The following is a 22,778-nucleotide window of genomic DNA, read 5'->3' on the forward strand; positions in this document are numbered from 1 at the left end:
ATCTCTACTATGCACTGTAGATGGAATCTCTGGAACAGACAATATTGCTGAGTTATGGCGACAGCATTATAGTACCTTATTCAACTGTGTCCAAAGTGATCTGTATAAGGTGTACTATACTGAGAGTAATGATTCAATGGTTATTATGTCGCATGAGGTGTACCAAGCTATAAACAAGCAAGTGGTTTAGATCATATTACTGCTAAACAACTTAAATATGCAAGTCTGAGGATAGCTCCTCTTCTTGCCATTTGTTTTCTACTGGCTTTATTATCCATGGCTTGTTACCAGACTCACTGTTGGCTGTTCTGTTAGTGCCGGTCATTAAGGACAAAGTGGTAGTATGCAGCCTAGATAACTACAGGCTTTAGCCGGCATATTGTCAAAAGTCCTAGAAAGAATCCTGCTGGATAGATTAAATGAGTTTATTAACTCCACAGATAACTAGTTTGGTTTTAAAGCTAAGCATGGCACTGACTTCTATATATATGCCTTAAAGGAAACTGTGAACAAATATAGAGGTCAAAACTAATAAATTCTTATGTGTTTCATTGATGCCTCCAAAGCCTTTGATTATGTTAATCATATGAAGTTGTTAAATTGAGTCAGTGAAGGTGCCCAAATACATTGTGAGAATTCTGACTTACTGGTATAACCACCAGACCATGCAAGTAAAATGGGGTAATAGTCTCTCAGCCCCATTTGGGGTTAGCAATGGTGTCAGACAAAGGGGGGATTTTGTCCCCAGTTCTTTTTAATCTGTATAGCAAGCAATTGAAAGCCTGTAATAGTGGGTGCATGATTGGTAATACTCTAGTGAACCATATTATGTATGCAGATGATCTTGTTGTCCTTAGTCCATGTAGCACTGCTCTCCAGTAGCTCCTTACTGTATGTTCTGTGTAAGGTGTGGAAAATGATATCAAATACAATGCCAGTAAGAGTGTTGTCATGATCTGTACCAAAGACGACAAATGTCTCAAAGTTTCGACTTTAAATTGTCTGATAATAATATTGGTGTCTTGGACATTTTATGACAGAACAAATGACAGATGATGATGATATTTATAGGCAATGCGGCATGATGTATGCACAAGCAAACATTCCCTCACAGAAGTTTAGTATGTGTACAGATGGAGTGAGATGTCTCTGTTCAGAGCATATCGCACACCACTCTATACTGCACACTTGTGGTCAAACTACAAAAAAGCAAGCTTACAGAGACTTCAAGTAGCTTATAATGATGCCATGAGAAATTACTTTAAGAGAAACTTCGCTATTTTTCAACCTGGAAACCTGAAATTGGTCCAGTATTGAACAAGAGTGCTTCAGCTGGCAGTTGCGAAACGGGCTACAATGTAATCCTTTAGGCCGATAGCGCCCTGTCAATGTACATTCACTAAAATGCTCAGATTGTTATTATAAATGTCTGACAACATGATGGAAAGGATCCCTATGGGGAAATAAAACTTTTTTCTTTACCTTTGGCTTGATCCATCTGTTTGTTATTGAGTCTAACCAAGTCTTGCTCAAGGAGAAGTCTTGTTCTGAGTTCAGTTCAGTTAATATTCAGCCATGACTCTGAAAATCGGCTGAGGTGCTCTCGCTCAATACTAGACCAATTTCAAAAATTGTTGTCCCCATTACACACTTAGGCTCCAAAAGATGGGAAAATAGGGTCCAGGTTGAAAAAAAAAGTTTCCTTTTAAGAGACCTAGATTGTGTAGTGCAAGTGAAATGTTTGTGGCTGCAGGAGTCAACACTTTCGAAATTGTTTTAAGAAATCTCATGTATAAATTTATTTGCCAGCTTAATGACTCTGACAATGAAATCATCTTGGTTTTATCAAACATAAGGTTTAGTACTACATGCTACCAATCAAAGCTGTGGCGACGAGGGTACAGTTGTCTCTTTGTATGAAACTAATATATATTTCTTCTTTTTCAAACCATAATCTTTTATTGTGCTTTTGTATGTAATTTATTCTTTGTAATGTCCTGTCTTTTATCTGGACCACAAGTCTGAAATAAAGTCGAATTGAATTAGAATAATCACTTTTATTTTTACTCACTGTACATGGATCCTCTCTGCACAAGTTTATTTTTAGCCACGCTAGAGGCTTGGATCTATGGAAGACAATGTCAGCCTGTCAGTACATTAGTCTGTCTACATATTTGACCAGACTGAAATATTTCAGCATCCATTAAATAAAATGCCATGAAATTTTGTACCATCATGGTCTCCAGAGAATGAAGCCTTAATGTCCTGACTTTTCCTGTAGCGTAACCATGATGTTGACATTTGCGATTTTAGTGACATGTCTCAACAATTATTGCATAGATTGCCACAAAATTTAGACATTCATTTTACCCTTGGGATAAACTTTTCCTCACGCACCATCATCAGTTGAACTTAGTGCTTATTAGCAAGTGTTAGCATGCTAATATGCTCAACTATGATTATACAATACAAAAAACATTACCAGCTAAACATCATCATGTTAAAATTGTCATTGTGAGCATGTCATAGTGTGCTGATGTTACTATACTGTACACTACATCAGCTCTTTACAGCCTGACAGAGCTGCTAGCATGGCTGCAGACTTTCCATTTCAGTTATCTCTGTTTCCAGTGAGATACATTATTTTTGCACAGCCAATTATTCATTGGACCTCAATGATGGCTGTGAACTGTATACATTTATTGCATATTATTCTGTTTCCCTTATCCCTGCTTTGTTTTTTTTGCCGCATTTCCACCATCCACCTAGCCAGACACCTGCACCTCACACAATGATGTAGGTGACCACACTATCAGCATCCATTTGTTCCACAATGATACAGCCCAGATAACCAGATGACCATCACAGTGAGCGCCCTGGACCCACCTGACCTGACTCCCATTAACCTAGACGCAGGCTCAGTGAGACAGAGAGAAAGAGAGATCACAATCATTACCCTCTATCAGCACGATCTTCATCTCCTATCACTCATGTCCGGCCAGGCCTGGAAATATCACTTGCTCTCTCTCTCTCTCTCTCTCGCTTTCTCTCTCACCTCAGCATGACTCTGTAAAATCAGGCCAGGTGGTCGGGTGAAGGCCATTACGCTGGGCCAACTCCTTAAACTGTCCTCCCCCCCTCCCTCTCTGTGTCAGCGGTAAATTGTTATCAGCCAAGTCCTCAGCTCTTTCAGTGTTACAGCTACCCTGTGTGTTGTTGTTGTTAGTGTGTGTGGTCTGACTTGTGAGTATTAGAGGATTGATACTAGGTAGGTACAGCTATGCACTATCATTGCAAGAGAGGTCTAGTTTCTCTCTGTGCATTTGTGTGAGTGTTCAGGACCAGATGTTCTGTTTGTAGCCAATTATATGCCAAGGCATTTATACAAGCTCACATACTTAGTGTGCTGCTGCTTACTTACAATAGCAGATCTCACAGCCAGTGAAGAATTGAAACAACAATGTAAATTGTTTTCTAAATGTAAACATCCAATTGTGCAAAAAAAGATAAATGCAAAAACTCTCTCAGGATGGGATAAATGAGGATATTTTACAAATGTTTGCATTAACAGTCTGACTTGCTCTTACTCGTAAAATTTCTACATGAGTGCTGAAATACTTATTTTTTGTTATAAGCTCATCCATCCCACACAACAGAGGGGGAGCCATTATGTGTCTATATACTGCTGCTTATTATGCTACTCGGTGACCCCACTTAACTAGTGAAAGGTCGGCGCTAATGACCAGGCAGATGGCAGCACTTGTTGACTTAGCATATAAGTTGTTTGACCTTTGACCCCACTCAGACAGAGAGGGGAGTACAAATGAAGTGCACCCAAGGTCGCTGACTCACAGTGGTGTCTTCTCTTCTACAAGTGAGTGGATGGGAGTGACTGTTTATGGAGAGTGTGACACAGGCTGATAAAGTCACTTCCAACACAATGTATTCTGCTACTCATAAGTTTGCATGCACTTTGTGCACATAAAACAAACATGGAGGAAACATGTACATATGGGCTCATTTAGAACTGATTGTGTTATGATTTGCTGAAGGTTGTTGGACTATAAAATGTCAGAAAATAGTGCAAAATGCAAACATCTTGCTCTGTCTGACCAACAGTCCAAAAATACAGCTTTCACTATCATTGAAGAGGAAGAACAGCTGCAAATATTCACATTTGGGAAGCTGGAACCGCTGTATTTTTCTCATTTATGCTTGAGATTAAACAATTGAGATTATTAAAATTGTTGCCAATTAATTCTCTGTTGATCAGCTAATCAATTCAACTGTTTCAGCTCTAGTTTGTAATTACATTTTTCACCACAGTGTAGAGAACAGCTAAATTAGGTTGCAGTGATTATTTGCGCTGTGTGTTTGCCCTCTGCTAAAATGTTAACTCAGTTATCAGTGCTTATTCACATCTATAAGTGATCTCACCCAGGCTCACACCTAATGCAGGCTCATTTACAGCAGCTAGCTGTGTTTGTGTGTGGGTGTGTGTTATATGTGTGTGACAAGTGAGGTGACATTAAGCAACTGCAAATAAATGCTGTTTATCATGACAGAAACATTTTCAATATAAAGTAAAGCTGTAAAAACATAACGGATAACTTTGAGCGGTGTTGTCAAATATTAAAGTGACTAAAATGATTTACAATTATAATTCATATCCATTTAGACAGCGGTGCATGACTGTCAACATTGCCTTTGGACGGTACACATTGTTCTACATTCTGTAGCTTTGAGGCTCTATTTTACAAATCCTGGTAACAAAATGACTTCTGAAGAAACACTTAAATATGCAGTCTGTGGAGTCATTTCCAGAAAGCATCACTTCCTCTACAAAAATCTAATTTAATACCTTCATCAAATCAATATGCATTCACTCAGTGGAGCAAGCTGTAATAGATAGAACTGGTGATCTGGGCATTATCAGTGGGATGAAATAGCACTCTAACAGTCTATCACCATTACCAATAACTTTTTATAGTAAATCTTTCACTCCAGTGCGCAAATATTAATTTTCTGTCATTAAAAATGTTTGCTCACCACGTATAGCATACCTATTGTAAATCACCCCATAAACATTGAACCATTAAATCTGTGACACAAGGATGTAATAAGTTCACAAATCACTGTGTAATGAAGTAAAGAGGTTTAATTTATGACACTTATCTGAGCAAAGTGACTGTAATTAGAGATGACGTTTGTCAAACTGGCTTGTTGAGAGCTGGGTGTTCTGTTTCACATCAGTGAAGTCAGAGGTGAGGCGAGAAACAAGAAATGGAGAACCCAATTGCAGCTGTGAGAGAGGAGAGTGGATAGAGAGGGAGTGATGAAGAGCAGGAGATTATTACTTTGACAGCAGTGGGTTGGTGACGTGGATAAGGGCTCTGCATTAGAATACAGAGTCTGCAATCTGCACCTTTAGACAAAATGCGCACACACACACACACACACACACACACACACACACACACACACACACACACACACACACACACACACACACACAAAGCACAGCCAGGCTCATGTATTCCACGCTGCAGTGACAGTAATACCACATCATTATTACTGTGGCTATGACACAACAGCAGATATTGCCTGATGTGCCCATTTTTCATCCTCCGATTTATAATTAGATTGATTTGGAATCGAACAAATTAAAGAATGAGACATTTCCCTGTCCAAATGGCTAATTGGATCGACTGTTAATGGCTGCTAAGAGAAACGTCAAGTTTAATTTCACACTTATTGACATGCAGTTGATGTGGACGACATTAATCTAATGATTATTCATACGACTTTCCTATTATCTCTCTCTCCCTCTCTCTCTCTCTCTCACTTTCTCTCACCAGGCATATCATTAAGCCAAAGCACAACCATTAACCAGCATGGTTGCCATGGAAAATTCTCTTGATGATTTACTACCCACTGTTCAAATGGAATGGCAATTGTGTTACACTGGCTGCCTACTATATTTGTTGCACGTTGTATCTGAGCGCTGGACTGCTGCATTAAAATCACTTTTACAGATGCCTCCATAGCTCAAGGCTAAAAAAAAAAAACTGTCTCCTCGCTTTCATCTCTAGCATCTCTCATCATAGCATCTTGATTAAAGTGGGCTTAACAAGTAAAGTCAATAAGTTCATCTGGTACGTCTCTTTCATAGACAGATATTTTAACTCCTCAATGTGAGTTTCTCAGCAAATTAAGACACAGAATATCTTCATGTACAGTCTGTATGAGTCAGTATGGTGTGAAGGAACTCTAGAGAATCAAACCCTGACATTGTTCTTTATGTTATGGACCACATGTAGTTTCATTTTGCCAAAACAAAGTCTGTGTCACTACATTCAGCTGTAAATATACAGTATGTATAACATATAGATTGCTGGGGGTGGTGCTACGGCAAGCTGCAAATGAGTAAAGTGTCGATAGTAAAAATGTGTAAATATCAGTGTGACTGTTGCAGATGGCTGTTATAAATATTTCCGAAGTTTTGCCACAACTTTACATCTAAAACAATTGCTAAGGAGATTGGATATTCTTCTGAGATGTTAAGGCAGCAAAGTTGAACTGTAGCCAGCTCTAAATCCATAACTGAAGTGCTGCCAGATTGGGTTTGCTAAGTAACTTGCAGGAATAATATTTGTCTTAAGTGGTGTTTCTACAGTGAAAATGAGAAGACTGCCAAATAAAACAGCTAATGTATGGTTCAAGGAATGTATTTTCTTTGACAAAAAAAAGCACTGAATTTGTACAAGATTCACTTATAGTTTACATTTATTAACAAAATAGTATTTTTTTTATCTTTAAACTTAAGATAATTTGACATAAAGTACTGTATAGTCTCAACAAAACAGCAATTCCAGCTAAAATCTACACAGAGCTGTGGGCATTTCCCTGGTGCCTGCTACAGTCTAAAAAGTTTGTACAGTGACACCAAAACTCTAGTGGTGTCTTGGGATTCTGTGTCCTTTAAGCACATTGAGGCAATGAGGCATCAGTGTTGTGCAGTCAAAAGACCATGGGAACAGTTAGGAAGGACAAAGTGTGCTTTGAAACACTGATTAGTATTTCCAACAACATTTGCAAGAGCTTATTCATGAGGCTGTAGTTCACTGAGAGAGGAGGCAAAGACTACAACACCGATGAACTCCTCACATGTTCAATCCACACACACTTTTCTCCTCACAGTCTGACTGCTGGTAAACAGTCAGAACTCTCTTTATGGTCTCTTAGTATCTCAAACATTGACTTTGTACAGACATTCTCACAGGGAACAACAAAATAGTTCAATTACAAAGTATTTGTTTATTTTTCTAGGAAACTTCTCTATCTCCACTTCTCACATCCTGAGGAAAGTTAATATCACTCAATCCGTAACACTTTGAAATGCATAAATGAGGTTTGCAGATGGGGATGGGTGGGTGCCATGAGTGTGTTGTGCTGGCTTAGAGAGATGCAACGTGAGCCTGCGGGGAGTTTATCAGATCAAGGTGCTTCAACATGTAAACTCAGGGTCCCTGGAGGTGTGAGGGATTAGGTTTGGGAAAGGTTTCCTTTGGTCTCCTGAAGCCACTATATCCTGGAGAAAATTGGCTTTCTGGACCAAAAAAAACACTGTGCGGAGAGAGATAGGAGGCATTAAACACGAGGGAAACATCCTGAGAGGAAGGCAGAGAAATAGTCACAAAAACAATTATCACACTCTATCTGCAGATTTCGGTTCACTCATTTTTTAAAATGAATTCAAGAGAGGCTATATGAGCGTAAATGACTGGATAGGATGAATATTTCATGCAGTGTAAACATCTTGTGATGATTGCCTTATAATGTTTTGGTACTGAAGAAGAGATGAGTGTGAAGAATGATGATTCTGGAGAAATATCCAGCGCAATCAGCTGCCTAGTTTACAGTTTAAGTCTTCCAGACACATTCCAACCCTGTACATACAGTACATGCTCAGCCTAATCCGAGTGCCAACTGATTGTGTGGATCAAAGCACATCTGAGTGTAATATGACAATGTTATTAGTCTAATTACAGAGCTCCACGCCAAATACAAGATTTCAAAACAACAGCTGTTTATATTACAGGAGTAGAGGGGAAGGATAACAATGGGCTTAGGGCAGAGACGATAAGGACTTTTTGTTTTTTTTATATTGGGTGAGTTTTATGGAACAGATGGACTTAACTTATCCTGAAGGAGTGAGAGGTCTGTTAGTTTTCATTCCACCCACTAATACTTGAATTAGAATGGATTAAGTGGGCAGTAAGTGACCTGAGCAGGTGATCAAACACTGAACAGGGTAATAATAGTCACACACATCAGACAGAGGCACAGAATGTCCACATTTTTTCAGTGGTGTTACAGATGATACGGTTTGCATTGAGATGATAGAATGCGTCTGCAAATGAATGTAATGAAATGTTTATACCTGTCATGTCTGCAAAACTTGTTTTTAGATGCCCTTCACCTTCTTGTCAACTGTTGGAGCCAGAGACAAAAAAAACAGTCCTCTACAAGCTATTACATCTTCTGAATGACAGATTAATTCTCAACATGACATGCAAGAAAAGAAGTGGAAAAAAGCTGTAGAAATCTTAATGTCTCATAGAAAACTTTGACTTTGTGTTAAAAGAGGATGAAAGTGTATCACAGAGCAGAGCTAATATGGATGTGCATCCATTGCGTTTCTGTATTTAATATCTCATTGAGACTTAAATACATTAATTCTGTGATTCTGTGCTACAGCCAGTAGTGCAGTCAAATATCCTCTACAGCCAGCTGATTAGTATGCACCAAAACCCCTGTCACACAAATGCTAGTAAAACTCACTTTTACCTGCTGATAGAGCAGGTGCTGCACCTGTAAACTAAATCTGACAATGTGATAATTTGCACTAAAATTTGGGGATGAATGTTAATAAGAAAATCAGATTATTGAAATGTATGAAATATTTCTGTCTGAAAAGTTATGGCTGGCTCAAATATTTAAATGTGTGGAACTACTCAATGAGCATGTTGATGAACATGTCAGAGTAAAACAGTTCTTTAGAAAAACTGTGTAATCTGTTTTGGTCACTATCTTGCATCACTGGGTCAACTAAAGAAATGTGTACTGTTGTGAAAAAATGATTTTCATTTGACAATAATGCCAAAGCAAATGAGAAAAACATGGATGGAGCATTTATATACACAGGTTGCAGTACATGTGTAAGTACAGTACAAAGTACTGAACTTATCCTCATATCCAGTCAGATCACCGACAGGTTAAGAGTTAAATGTCCCCCTCAAAGACACTTCAAAAGGTCATCAACCACTGCGCTGCCCCCTCTGCTCTAATGGAATGTGTTCCTGAGCCAGAAGAAAACTTAAGACTTCCTCTATCCATCATTACTGTCCATAACGTCCCATGAGGACAACATTCAGGCTCACACTCTGAGTCCTGAATGACACTAGCCTCCATCCTTGACCAAGTTTTCAGGATAGGAAAAGTTGTGATCACTTATCTGGCTCTAAATACACACATACTAATTCTAGTTTACAGAAATCACTGCAGTGGTTAGAGTGAACCTTGATTTAAATAAACCGTGTTTTACGGTCAGGGAAGAAAAAAAGGCAAGTCCTAAAGGGAAACTGGTTGGATTACATGGCCTTTTGAACGGGTAACAATCTCCATGTGTGTTTGTCTCTATGTGCTCTCAGCACAGGCTGGTAAGAAATAGGATCCAGCAGTGACTTTTCACCACAGGAATGTTGGGGTTTCTGAAGAGAAGAATTAAGAACCGGTGGCAAGAAAAGAGCAAGAGCCTATTTATCAGTTTCTCACTTCTTCTTTTCTGTCAGCTTGGATATAAAGGCATTCAAACCAAGCCCCCATTTTAGCCTGGTTCCCTGATCTTGGCTTTCCTTGAGTCGGTCCATCTTTAAATCCCCCCATCAATCCCTTAGATCCAGCAGCCCAAGCCAGGCTGTTACAGATGAAGAGATTGGGAGAAAGATTGAACAAAAGGACTCTTTCGATCAGCAGGTGGAAAACACACAGCTCAGCAAAAGTCTGTCCAAATGAGAGTATATAAAATATGGTTTACGTGTAATCAGTTTCATCTGAGCCCACTGGAAGTAGTCTGTTCCAATATCCTGCTCTATAATGATTCTTTTCTTCCTCAGGAATGCCTTTGAGAAAGGTTAAAGGTCCCATTGCATTCCAATTCAGACAGACATAAGTTAACTCCAGTGCTTGCCACAGCCTGAATTTATGTACAACAATCCAATGTTAACTTGTGAATCAAACAGTGAGAATCAAACAAAGTCCTAGAGCTCAGTATTTCTTTGTAGAAAGATTCCACAAGCTAAGTGTAAATCATGATAATGGAATATAGAGGAAATTCATCACAGGCTACATAGGACTTAGCTGTTAAAGTTTTCTCAATATATATATTTGTTTGCATGTCTTTCCCTCAAGCTCTGGCAAAATAAATGTATGTGCTGTCTGTATGAACTGCCTCTTCCACAGTGCACCGGGGTCATGCCTCTTCCACCGGGGTCATGTTTAATGAACACCCCGCCCACCGCTGATGTGTTGCCTTCTTCTCACGCTGCAGTTGTCCTCAGATGACTGCTGCCAGGCTGGGGGTGAGTAAGCAGAGAAAGAGAGAGCGAGAGGAGAGATGCCTCAGACTGCCTAGGGAACAGCGCAGCATCAGCTCGCAAATCAATGGGTATTGTGAACCAGTGAGAAAAGAAGCCCGCTGTGATACACTGAACCAGACTGCACTCGCTCTCTTTCACCTGTGGAACAGACTTGTGTAAGCGGAGACTGCGTGGGGTGCTTTTGCTTCAGATGGGGGGGGGGAATTTTAGACAATCTGGCCTCGATCGCAGCCATAACTAACTTCACGATGAAGGATGAAGGGGAGGAACGAAAGCAGGGGAGAGAGGTCAAAGGAAGTACAGACGGACTCATTTCTCCAACAGTTTTCTGTTTGTTTGCTGAAGTATCTGGCCAAGTTTGGATTTTTATTTAAAAAAAAAATAAAAGAATGTTGGCTAGTCAGTGCTTTCCACATTGACAAAGTATTCATGAAACTTAGTTTAAATAATGTTGCAGATTGCAGAAATAATCAATACTGCATTGTTTGTTAACAGGAGGACATTATTTTCTTGGGAACTGTAGTATCTCATTTCTTTGATTAAAAAAAAAAAAACAGAATTTTGAACTTGTAATTTTTGAGTGAGATTTGTTTAGCAATGAAAAACTAATTTAAAGATATACAAAAATATGGAAGCAAAATATTAGCTTTAATCAAAAATTATCTGCATTTTCGGTGTCTGTAGATGCTGTTGATACTAGTGCTGCTTTCCTATTGGTGCTTCAAGTGTTGTCGGGTATCTCTGTTGTGGTCGTCTTTCATAAGAAGCAGCATGAGAAGAGGAAATGAGAAGACCCAGGGTGGAGAACGCCTGCTGCATGCAACTGCAGTAAAGGTAGATGAAGAACACATCAGCAAGAGGAGGAGGAGGAGGACGTGGAGAGAGATAATGGGAGTGGAGGAAGGAAGTGTGACAGGTGGTGCAACACTGCCCCCATGTGAAAGGATTTCGGTGGTTAAAGGCGTATATTGTAGCTCGTCCTCTCTCATTCTCTCCTGGCAGCCCTCTATCAGCAAAGAGCCATTACATGCGTCTTCCTTGTTCAACACCTGCAACGGGGAGTCGTGCCCTTTTATGAGCGAGGCTTTATGTGGCTTTCAGCCTAGATCCCTTGTCAGGCTTAAGTCCCCATCGCCCCAACCTTTGACACGTTCCCTCCTTGTTTACGGTAAGGAACCCTCTGCCAGTAAATTTCATGTCAGTCAGCAAAACAAAAGCAAGAGAGGTGCCAAGAGTCTGTCAGGAGAGAAAGGCACTGGCAGATTAGTGTGAAACTGGTCTGCAGACAGTTTTCTAGAGTTTCTAGAGTTACCTGTTGGGGAGAAGAGTGGATGGATGTCTTTTTTGGTTGGTAGAGACGAGTGGAAAAGAGGCTGTGAAGATCTTTAATGTTATTCAGATCCTGCTGACCTTTCTCATGGCATGTTTGCTGGCTTTTTTGAAAAGGGCAACCATGAAAAATAAGAGCAAGGATTTCCATACAGCAGGCACAAAGCAGACAAGAGGCGGACAACCTTTGAAATGCTGACAGTCTTTGTAAAGCGTATAGAGCTGATTACAACGCTGATACTGACTGCTCAGTGACACGACACGGTATTACAAAAGAGGAAAACAAAACAGATATAGATACAAACCAGTTGAGTAGTTGTAAAAAAAAAAAAGCTGTTACAAATTCAGCTGGAAATGTAAACACTTATCTGACCCTTATTTTAAAAGTTGGACAATCCTAAAAGTCCATCTGAGCTCTTCGGATAATGTTCAACAGATAGTGATGTTCACTAGGAAACAAACTGGTTGGAAAAACTCAAAGTGTCTTGGAGGGCAGAAATGATTCCCTGGTTGAGACCTACAGAACCATGCCCATCTAAGGAAGCAGAGAGGGTAGAGAGAAAAACACTCAGCATGGAGGAAGAATTACTATCAGACGTAAACTAAAATAACTCCCCTTTTGATACTACATGCTTTCTATGGGCCACTGTTAAAAAAAGCATTGTACAAAAATAATTAGAATGATCACAAAAAAGGTATATTATTGCTGTTGCCTTCGGAAAATGCTGTATCTCTAATTAATTACATTTTTGCAATATTTTCATAATCTTTAGAATTTCACTTCAATTAAAAGATTATAAGCTTTTCAATGGAGAGAGAATTCTGCAAAGTGTGGGGCTCATGAAAACTCAACTCATAGAATAAACGTGTCCCCTGCATATGAGAAAGATATTTGCATTATAGGCTACAGTAATAAAGCTGTATGTCAGAGCAGCTCCTGCCTGTGTGCACTATGCAATTAAATGTTCTGTGATTAATTAAATGGGCATTAGATACAGTAATTTAAGCATTTTCTGACAGTAACTGTTGCAAATAATATTTTTATTGTCCTCTCGTAAATTGACACTGTATTTAAAACCTAACATTTAAAACAACGATGGGCAGTTTCTTTAGCAACAAACGACAATAACACCTCCATACCTGTACACCTATGCCTAATTCATCAAACACTAGAAAAGAATTTTGAAGAAATGAATCGTGCTAAGTTGACATGAATCCTAATGTCTGATTTCACAATAGAAAGGGTCGGTCATAAATTATTCACTTGCAGCCTTGAAACTGTTTCGTTACTGGCATTTTAATCCTCGTCATGACAACAGATGCAAAACAGTTTTAAGGACTCTTTCCCTGTAAAATGTGCTGTGCATCTAATTCCATTCAAAGTCACAGCAGTAAATGTAAACACATTTTTGTAATTAGTCTCAAATCAGCAAAATATTATTCCGCTGCATATAACTATCAACATCACAATGTATGCCCACAGGGCTCATTTTTCATATGTCATGTCAATGGATTCAAGTGACAAATACTGTAAGCACAGCTTCCACTACTGTGTAGCAAATTTCACTCTGACAGGATAGTGGGAGAAATAAAAGTGAGCTCCTCTTTTCCCTTGTTCAGCACAACGGCAGCTTTGTTCTTAAAATAGTCGGCCTTGTGATTTAAATTCAGTCTGGAGTATTGAGAGCAATGAGACAAGATCAAAGAGGTCTCTTTAGACTCACTTACTGTAGAAGAGAGAGGAGGCGAGAGAAGAGAGGAGAGAAAATACAAGTCTCACTGGATCATAGGGAAATTGTTCTCTGCACACTTCCAGCAAATCATATTAGATAGAGTCACTGTGGCAACTAGAGAAGATAATCTTTAATGTGCTCTTTAATGAGAGGGAAAATGTTTGTCTCTTGTGATTGAAGCTCTCGCTGTGCAAATTATATCCAAATCAGTTCACCAGCATGGGCTCTTCACTGATGAAGATTGGCTGAGGGATAGCATTCAATTAGCACATTAGATTGACACAATCAGAACATGTAATGGGTTTTAAGGCCTTGGCTACAGGCTCATCACTCAGTGACTGTGAATGTCTCCAAAAAGGTCAATATTAGATAACTGAAAGAGGAATATTCCTCTGATCTCACTGTATTAGAAGATGAGCTTTCAGTTACTGCAGCACACTGGGAGGTCTGGACAGATCTGTCAGGTTTGTTCTAGAGGACTGTACTCTTTGGTGGATTTGATAACTACAGCTGTTCCAGAAACATCTTATGGGACATTTTATATCTCCCACATTAAAAAGGACTTGCACACTCACACACATGGTTTAACCATGTGACTTCACTTATTTTGGATGATTAGAGCTCTTCTCACCAGTGTGCAGGCTGCGTTTGATTAACACTTTCTGCACTCTCCAAATTACATTCTTAAAGCAATTAAGTAATGAGGGAGAAAATCCAGAGTCCTGGTGTTATGCAAAAACAATTCTAGTTCAGCTGAAGCTAATATCAGACTTGAGCCTTGAGTTAGACAAAACAAGTGAGTATCTTCAAAAGTTAGTCTTTTTAGTACAAAATACCTGCTTTGTGTTGCTACTTCACACACTTGGCAAACTGTCTATGGAAGCACAAAGATGGAATTTGCAACTAAAAAGACTAACTTTGTCTAATTCACATTGCTGGAACGCATTAACTTTGGCTGAATTTAAGATTGCATTTTTGCATCAAACACTCATGCAAGAACCACTCGTACAAACACATTTGTTCTAAAGAGGCGCATATGAGTTATTTAAGAACGTTTATAGCACTTGTTTGACTTAGAATTATAATGTCTTAATCTGAATGAATTTGGAGTTTAAATATGAAAACAAATCAACAAAAATAAAATATATGACTAAAACAAAATGAATTCTGAATTAATATTCTGTTCATGATCTTATCATCATTGCTGCCAGTTTATTGAGAGGGTTTTTAGTCTTATTGATTTTTATTGGCATATTTTACTCAGCAGCTGATAGCCTACATTACAGTAGATGCCAGGACTGTGTGTCATCTTGTGTTACAGCTGACAGTGTAACATCACCTGTAGGCTATAATATTCTCTCCTCTAGTATCTCTGTGACTGTCACATTCCCTGAATGCCTCCCATCACTTTGCTTTAAGAAGATTTTTTTTAGCATCTACCTTCACGTCGAAGCATTCCTTCTTTGTTTCTGTCACACTACAGTGCTGCTCTATGTCGTATCATTATTTTACTGTTTTATATTTATATATGGCAACTGTAGGGTCGTTGATTGTGCTAATGATCAGATCTCATGAACGTGCACCGCCTCATGAACAGGTGAACTACATCAGGCTGAAACAAGAAATTTACAACAAATTCAGGCAATTAAGAAAGTTTGTTAAATGTGATTTGGAACATTTGTACAAGTAAACCTCACAGAAAAAAGTAAGAGTTTTAAGATACGAACATGAAAATGTTCTTGAATGATTTAATTACAGTTAACAACTACAGATATCAAAATTGACATGTTGAATTAAATTCATCACCTTCATATTCATATCAATCTGATTTCCTGAGTTCAAATATACGGCCAGCTATGTAATACACACACAGGTTTGTGTTTAGGAGGCAGGTGTCTGTATTCTGTAAAGACATGCTCCTAATCCTAACTTAATAAACCTCTATGATTATCCCAAAATCTAGTTGAAAGTGTACAGGAACAGATGTGTACACATGAACACAAAAACACTCTATTTACAACACCAAAGCTACAGCAATTATGGAGCATCTTCACACGCCTAATTAATTCAATCCATTGTTCTGTCTATTGCTTTTGTTTTCATCTCTAACATGCAAATTATACTAATCTGGCAAATTAAACACCTTGTCAAACAAACCTGCACAGATAAAAGACAATTATTTTAGATGACTATATGACTATGGAATGATGATGATGTGAAGAGACGTTTTAATTCTGTGGTTCATGGTTTGTGCTTTATTATCACCCATTAGTCAACAGTAACATGCTGATCAAATGTAATATTATTGATCTAAGCACGGCACTGCAAAATAAAATGAAAATGCTCTCCAAGAGGGAAGCATTATTCCCTAAACAAGTTTAACAGTCTCTTTTGTTAGAGTCAGCCACTATTCTGTGTGTCCACATAACACCACAAACCCCCCCACAGGCCCCGTAACCTTTGACCCTTGTGCAGTCGAGCGAGCCGTTCCTTCGAGAAATCAGCTCGATTCCCCGAGAGCGGCGTGGACAGCTTCAGCCGACGGGTTGATTAAACAAGTCCCAGCGGCCGGCAGTGTCACAGCTGCCCACCTGACCGGATTATCGATCGAGGGGATGTCAGAGAATTTGGTTTTCTAGGTGACGAGGTAGGGCCCTTCATGGTAATGTCGTATGATATCGGCTCCTCCGAACCACCGGAGATGATTAACAGCAAGCTGTCAGCGCAGTGTAATCACAGTGTGAAATCGATGCCTCGCACCTCGCCCTCTTTTTTCTTTTTGCCTGTCTGTCTCTACTTAAAACTTACAGTAAACCCAAGCGCATATCATTAGATTATAGGCAGAGCTGTTTATAGCCTGAAGACAAAGACTGAGACAAATGGAGAGAATCATGAAGAGCTGTCTGCATGAGCGGATTGATTAAAGTGTTTTATACCGTCATCACCACACACATATTAGCTGCTACATGCATGTGCTGTATATCTACAAGTCTAACTAGTCTCTTGATTTTCAGTCAGGTGAATATAAACTATTCCACAATAGGAGACAGATCCCTCTCAACAGCTGTCAACAGTGATAGAAAGCTGAATGTATTTACTGTATACCTGCATCTTCCCTGTTCATACAGTATGAGCTACTGCATCATGTGACTCACACGACAAACCACTACATGTTTTTGTAGAGTTGATGGGTTTTTTCTGGCATTATCACTGCCACTGCAGTGATAATGACTAACAATATAAACTGTGTCTTTGTTGTTCATACTGCTATATGTATTTCTACAGTCTTCCTTGCAAATGCTGTGGTTTAGTTTAATAAGATTGCGACTTAAACACCACTACAAATAGTATTTAGGGGCCGACTTTACACCACAAGGCAAAGAAACAGAAGAAGCAGACTTGGAAAGCTTTCAGATAATCAGCTTTAGGTCATTTATGTGAAGCGCAAACAATCTTCACATTATAATCTTTTTTCCATCTTGCCGTAATGCTTACTTCATACTGTGTGCTATTATGTAAAAACCCTAAATATTGCTTTAAAAATTCATAGTGTCCATTTAACCCCTGCTGTAACAACAGAGCCTGGAGCGGGCCTTGAAAAGCTAATTTCTAGTTTGGATTGAGTGCTCAAAGAGTGAAAAAATACCTTTCATAAAGGCTGAGCATATCAGTGCTTAAATGAATCTCATCATGCCAACAGCTTTAGCCATCACTATTAATAATATCCACTTTTCATAAAGCTGCTGATTTCTTTTATTTACGCTCAGTCGTCTCCGCTGGCTGCCAGTGGAAAGCGGGGCCTGCATAATCACTGCTAATAAATTAAGCCCAATAGAACTGTCACATCTCATTTGGACTCATTTGCACATGATTGTGTTTGTTTATGTTCGGTCTGGTTGGGGGGAAAAAAAAGAAAAAAAAAAGGTTTGACTGGCAAATCGCTGGAATTAATGAATTTCACTGCCGTCCCTCTCCACCCTCCCTTCCTCCCCAAGCTGCATGAGAAATCAAACGCTTTCTCTCTGTTTCCTCTGGCAGAAACTCAACATGGTGGAGTGATCCTGAGTCGAGCACAGCTGTCAGACATCAACAGACATCTTTCTTTGATGTGTGTGTGTGTGTGTGTGTTTGTGTCCGTGTTTCTGTGTGGACGCTCTCTCCTGGATTATTAGTGTGGTGCATATAATAAAAAGCAATCAGCTGCTAGGAGAGAATGATTTAGACTGAAGATGATGACGGGCGTCGAGCTGAACGGTGAATGACTTTCCGTTTGCCACCTCTAAACCACTCTCCCTTCATTCTCACTGTCTCACACACATCCTTATCACACACTCGACGTCCTCGTGTAGGACAGTTACGGAATGTCTAATGTGTGAGGTTAGATGGTGAATAACACTAGAAATGATATTAGATTGTGAATCAAGTGAATTATGTTTTTGGAAGCTATGTTACACCACTGTGCACCTAGACACACTGGTGCTTTGAGCTAAATGCTAACGTCGGCATGTTTATGGACTCACAGTAATGATGCTGACATACAGATATTAGATGTAATGTTCTGAGCTGATTCCCCTTATTTTAAATCCACATTATTGTTGAGGTGTTTACACATATTTCCAACCCAACACCGCCCAGTTAACTATGACTACCTTTAACAGTTACACATAAGGAAATTCCCTTTTAAGCATTCACACACATCATAGTGATTTTCTGCATTTACAAATCTAAAAATGATCCCATTATTTCCATTTATCCAGCATTAGAGGTGAAGTTTTACACTCCATCTTATAAATAAGCCGAGGAATCAAGTTTCACTACATTTGTAGAATACTTTTAGTGAGATGAACAATATAGTAACAATCTAATATCACCATATCATCCTGTAACTTCATCCTCTATCAGAACAGGTAAGTGGAGCACATAGATCTGTGTTCGGGAACCCCGGTTGAGTGTCTGGCTTTAGTTAATCAGAAACCTGACATCCATCACTTCTGTCTGCTGTCTGGAACTGACCTGAACAAGAAATAAGGTGGCAGGAAGAGATCGCTGGTCAGAGTCCTCATCAATCAGCAGTACGCCATCATGATATCTCAGCACATCAGCCCACGTCTCCTCCCCGTCTCCACAAATCATTGCTTCCGAAATCTGAAGAAGAGGGAATATGAATGATGTCTGTAAGTGTCCGAGTTCATTTATCTGTCCATTGGTCTTGTCTGTCTGCTTGTTTGATACTCTGCAGCTTGTGCACACACACAAACACATACTTACGATACTTCATTTTGTGTAGTTATTTTGTGTTATTATTCTGAGCAGAAAAAGCTAGATAACTTGGTTGACTCGTGTTAAAAGTCATTCCCATTGGCTATCTTGTGCCAAGACCAAAACTCGGTGCTTAACTAAGTTGTGTGTAGCACCGTTTATCAGTACCAAGGGTTAGTGCCAAATGCTTAGTCAGCTTCTTTGATCAGATATTGCCTAATTTTGATTACAACAGTTACTTTATACTGTATTTTGGCAAAAACAGTTGTTTGTCTGACGATGTTAAATGCTGCGATTAAAACTTTTTTCATTTGGTATCGTTACCAAAAATTTCAAATGACATCCAGCACCCTGGTTGTGTTTTCTAACAGTTGAGTCAGTCTACTGTGTCTCTGTTGTAATACTGAATGGAGCCACAAAAGCTGAGAACTGTGTACAAAGTTGCCGCTATGACCAAGTGGTGCAGGTTGAGTTGACTATGTTAAACTGCTCATGTATGACTAGAGAATGAGGTGCTGTGGAGACCTGGTATTGTAAGGCTGACACCAAGTACTGTAGAATGAAGTAGCAGTGTGGAAAATCCCCATTCAGCTATCTGTGGACTCTCTAAGCTAATTGGCTATCACAGAGCTTCTGCTATATGCTGCTAGCTCTCTCTGCCCTCGACAGCCGGCCACATTACAGTTTGAGTGACACCGTTTCATCACACCTTCAAGTTCATCACCGGCAAAAGCTTGACACAGAGTTGTAGCTGTATAACATATGTTGCAAGGGCAACATTAATCATCTAATTATATTGTCATGATATCCACAACCTTACTATTGCCTTTGACATGTAAGAAGCATTGAGCAAAATCACCTTCATTAACAATTTTCATTCATATCTTTCTCTGGCTTTTATCTCTTGTCTGTGATTTTCAGTGTCAAATCAATCTAAAGCTCCGTTTCTAATTTCCACAATGTCTATACTTCTTGGAGCACACTTTCATCCTCGAGGCTTATCAAAAGCAACCAGCAGCATGTTGCTCTGGCAGCAACCAGACTTCCAGCACCGCTTATCAACCATTCAGGTAAGACACAAACTGAAGAGACGTACTGTTGTGCTGCTTTCTCTGAAAGAGGCTTCAGCTGTACAAATAAATAATGTAATGCCTTGCAAGGTGAGGCATGTTTCCTGCCTGATCAACATGACTTCCTTTGATAGCTGACTGTGTCAACATCTTTGCCCTTCACTATATGTCTTGCCTGGCTGCTACATCTTCCTACGCAGTGCCTTCCCGGGGCTTCACGGCAGAGACAGAGAAAACGAGATTAAAGAAGCCAGGAGAGAGAGAGGAAGCAGCATTTTCTCATAAAGGAAGAAAAGCTGCGTTAATGAGCAGAGGCCCGACACCCTAATTAGGATGTCGAAACCTCTGTATCTTGTAAAGCCCTCCAAACGTCTTGTCCTCCGTTACTGCCTCGCTTCTCCTCTGCTCTGCTGCCTGTTGGGCTGCCATGCTGTGTGGAACATTTTAGATCATTAATAAATCATTACCCGATCATTTTGAGGCAACGGAGGAGTTACCGTAAATAAACAGGAGCACGGCCCAGAAGACTGGCAGCCTCCTCCACCCCCTACACACATTTCACATTGTGTAAGTAGGTAGGCAAAGTAAATCTGCTACATTGCTCATTTGATTTGAGATTCACAACTGGATAGAGAGTTGCCTTTGACAGAGTTCAATAAAAACATGTATGGTTTTAAATATATGTGTATAACATGCATGTCTGCATATATTATACTGTCTGTATACAGCACACATCTTATGAAATAAACTAATTAAAAACACGTGGGATAAAAATAGCAGATATGACAGTGTAGAAGTAGCAGAGTGAAAATATGGTTAAAACAGTGTTTACAGAAGGAAACATGCATTTTATTTTAAATTCCATCCATCAACATTTCAGCACATCTGACCTTCTTCAGGATGAGATCCAGTAATCCAGTCACTGAAGCGTCCAACATCAACATGTCCAGATCCTAAGAATGCAAAATAGAAACACATTAAAGTAACAAATTAGAAAAACATCTCATTATCTGCTTTAAAAAATGTAAACATCCAAGTTATACAAACATGAGGCAAAGCAGTGAAAGAGCAAGGATTCTTTATAAATATCCTTAAATACTTTAAGTGTAATATTAAAAAAAAAGCATTTGCATTTTGAACACAACATGCGCCGATCCAAAGAATTTAAAATTTAAGTTTCCTGTCAAAAAACCGTGTTTGTTATTTATGAGTTACACTCAACATTAGTGCTTCTCATGTGTCATGTTGGTATGTTTATTCTTGCAAAGCTTCATGTCAGCTTACCCCATCATTATGCATGGAACAACTAAGAACATTCTCTTTCTGTGACAGAAAGCACCAGGAAATGTGGTGTTAATTTTGTTTAGTTTTTTAAAAAAAAGCTCACTGTTGGACCTTGAAAACAATCAAGCTTTAGCCCAAATGAAAGGAAGAGAAAAGCCAGCGCAGATAAGAGAGAGACAAAGTGACATCGGTGAATACCATAAATCTTTACAGTGTAAGCAGGAGATTCAAGTAGTGTAGAAGAATAAGGAAGCCCATGAAGGAAGATGCATGTATACCGTCTCCATCACCATACTCCATCTGACTGATGATGCAGATGTAGTGAACCTGACATCTTTGCTAACTAAGCATGTGCTGCTTCAAAACAACCCTCTGAGTAACTAGACAGACTCCCAACTTCTACCTCCAGTGAAAATAAAGCACTTGTTTCTGACTCTCTGCTACACTAAATCTCTACTCATGCTCCAGTAAGTTGCTTTTATAGACTGTAAGACTGTGAGTAAAAGAAATATCACATTGGAACACACTTAGCAAAAAGAAGAGAACACAAACTATTGATCCAATTTAACGGTGGGTAACAGGATATTGTGTTTTGTTGAATTTGTGGCTTGTGCCAAAAGCCTGGTAGCGTTGTGTGTATCGATTTGTCTGGCTGTAAAAGTACTTCAGAATCAGAGCGGAGTTTGGCAGATCCGTCTTATTCAACACACTTGCAGTCATTTTTCTTTCTTCTGCCTCTGTCGCACTCTCTCTATTTTCCTCTCTATTGAAATCTTGCACTGTAGGTTATGACAGCTGTACACCTGTGTTACACAACTCTAACAGATCAGATTCTATCTTTCTGTCACGGCTTATATTCAGTTCCTCTCTGGGTCACGTCTATTCTAATGAAGCCAGTGCATTAAAGGGTCAACTTAACTAGTGATCTGAGTTACAATGACTGGATCAGAGAAAGGAGAGTGTGCGTGTGTGTGTTTTTGTGTATATGTGCAGATGGCTGAGAGAGGGAGAGAGCTCATTTGGCAAGACTGATCTTCTCTTGCACCCATCTGGCAAGCGCTGGTGTTCCCTTTGAACTGAACCCTGGGAAAGATCAGTGGCACTTCTTTAGGAAAAGCTTTAGAAGACCCTCTTTGCATGAGCAAATGCTAATGCTTCACTGTACTTAAGACTTATGAGCAGAGGGGGACCTATCGCCACACAAGAAGAGAGCCAATTAAGGCGTATCCCCGAGAGTGGTGGGGCTAGAAACGGCAGGGTGCAGGGCTGTCATGCTCGGTTGAGGCTTTAGGACCGTGGTTTGGCATGCGTTGTGACAGCAACACTGGGAGACCGACTGAGTGGAGAGACAGGAGAGAAATGGAGAATACTTAGACACTGGACTCATAGTTAGTGAGTCACTGGTAAAGAACCTCCTGGTTGGTCCAGTAAAATAACTGTAC

The 22,778-nt window shown here is 39.5% G+C and overlaps 1 protein-coding gene across 5 annotated transcripts in view; it reads right to left on the reverse strand.

Moving 5' to 3' along the window:
* Positions 1 to 22,778, reverse strand: part of auts2a (activator of transcription and developmental regulator AUTS2 a) — a 478,003-nt gene that overhangs the window by 426,948 nt on the left and 28,277 nt on the right. For all 5 annotated transcript variants that reach the window (XM_067607423.1, XM_067607422.1, XM_067607427.1 and 2 more), the window contains exons 3-4: positions 20,943 to 21,005; positions 18,737 to 18,868 (exon numbers count right to left, since the gene is read on the reverse strand). The gene's annotated coding sequence lies outside the window, so the exon portion shown is untranslated. The remainder of the gene's footprint in view (positions 1 to 18,736; positions 18,869 to 20,942; positions 21,006 to 22,778) is intronic.

This window comes from Thunnus thynnus, chromosome 13 (genome assembly GCF_963924715.1).
Source record: "Thunnus thynnus chromosome 13, fThuThy2.1, whole genome shotgun sequence".
Taxonomy (NCBI): Eukaryota; Metazoa; Chordata; class Actinopteri; order Scombriformes; family Scombridae; genus Thunnus; species Thunnus thynnus.